Here is a 2,039-nt window from a genome sequence, read left to right on the forward strand (position 1 = left end):
AAATGTGCAAAGAATTTGAGCAAGTGATGAAGTCCAAATACCAAATGAGTTCAATGGGAAAAATGAATTTCTTCCTTGGATTGCAAGTGCAACAGAAGCCAGATGGAATTTTCATTAATCAATCAAAATATGTTCAAGAGATTCTCACCAAGTTCAAGTGTCAAGACTTCAAGACAGTGTCAACACCAATGGACACACATGAGAAAATGGTACCTGATGAAAAGAGGGAGCCAGTTGATCAGCATGAATATAGGGCCAAGATAGGATCATTGATGTATCTTACAGCATCTAGGCCAGATATTATGTTTGCTGTGTGTGTTTGTGCAAGGTTTCAAGCTAATCCAAAGGTGTCACATATGCTAGCAGTGAAAAGAATATTCAGATACTTGAGAGGAAAACCAGACCTGGGAATTTGGTATCCAAAGAACTCTTCCTTTGATTTGATGGCTTACACTGACAGTTATTATGATGGATGCAACATGAGTCAAAAATCAACCTCAGGAGGATGTCAGTTTCTTGGAAACAGATTGGTGTCATGGCAATGCAAGAAGCAAACCACAGTGTCAATCTCTACTGCTGAAGCGGAGTACATTGCTGCATCTGCCTACTGTGCACAGGTTCTGTGGATTCAAAACCAACTGCTAGATTATGGTCTGAATTTCTTACTCACACCTATTTTAATTGATAATACGGCTGCTATGTTCATTGTTAAGAATCCAGTTCAACATTCTGAAACAAAGCACATTGAAATTAGACATCATTTCATTAGGGATTGTCAGGAAAAAGGGCTTATAGAAATGAAAAGGGTAGATACATCTGATAATTTGGCTGATTTGTTCACCAAACCTTTAGATAAGACCAGATTTCATTTTCTGTTAAACTGTCTAGGAATGATTAATGCTGATGAAGTATGATTTAGGATGTGTGCTTCAGTGAGGTGCTTACTGATGATCCATGTTTCTCACTGTGAATGTTTGCATGATTGATAGTTGTGCTAATCTGAATTTTCTGTTTGCCTTCATCATGTGTGTGACTGTTCTAGGTGTCATAATCATGTTTGTGAATGTGTGTATGTCGAATTTCTGTTAAATCTGATATTTACAGCTGTTAGTACTTTGATCTGTGCTTGCATGATAAATTTTTATGATTCTAAGTACTTCGAGCATGAATCTGTGCTCGATGTTGTGCTTATTGCTCTTCGAGCACAAGCATAGGCTTCTCAAAGACAATTCTAACTCATTCGAGCACAGATGTCAGTTGTTTAGTTGCTCGAGCACAGACTTGCTTTGGAAAACTTTTCTAAGTATTCCGAGCATGGTTCTGTACTTATGGTGTGTCTGTTGTTTTTCGAGCACAAACAAACCATATTTCGAGCACAAATGATATGTTTCGATGTTCGAGCATGGACATGTACTATGGAAAACTTTTATTCATAGCACAAGTTTCTTGCTCGAGCACAATGTACAACTCTGTCGAGCACAAACTCTGTAATGATACATCTTAAGGTTGCTACAGACTTCCGAGTATGCTCGATGGATTTCTAAGCATGTTCCACGGTATTGTGTGCTTTGCTGATTGAAATGTGTGATGTATTATGTGTGTGACACTTGTGAAGTGTCTGCTTGTCAAATGTGACTACAAGAATATACTATTTTCAGAATCTAACCTTAAAAATGACCTATCAAATAAATGATTTTGAAAATGTAACATGTTTTATGATAAGCAACACTGTTTTGGTGATCAAACATTGAGAGATGATAATATTATCCAAGTTCATATTCAGAATGAATATTGTTATTCAGGTGGAGATTGAATCCAACTAATATGAGAAATGATAGTATATTTTCTAATCACCTAACTCATGGATTATAGGCTTAAAAGATTTCTGTTCAGTAAACTGACAATTTGTGTAGCTTCTTCTCATGAGTGCAGTGAACTATGTGATACAAGTACAATAATCATGCTAAGTTTGATGTGGTGATTCATTTGAAAACTAAGGTATGTTTCCTTGCACATCTCTCCGAATGATAGGCAGAAAG

Source organism: Bidens hawaiensis, unplaced genomic scaffold, assembly GCF_021521415.1.
Source record: "Bidens hawaiensis isolate Kalapana, Puna unplaced genomic scaffold, B.hawaiensis_p1.1 tig00037271_1, whole genome shotgun sequence".
Taxonomy (NCBI): domain Eukaryota; kingdom Viridiplantae; phylum Streptophyta; class Magnoliopsida; order Asterales; family Asteraceae; genus Bidens; species Bidens hawaiensis.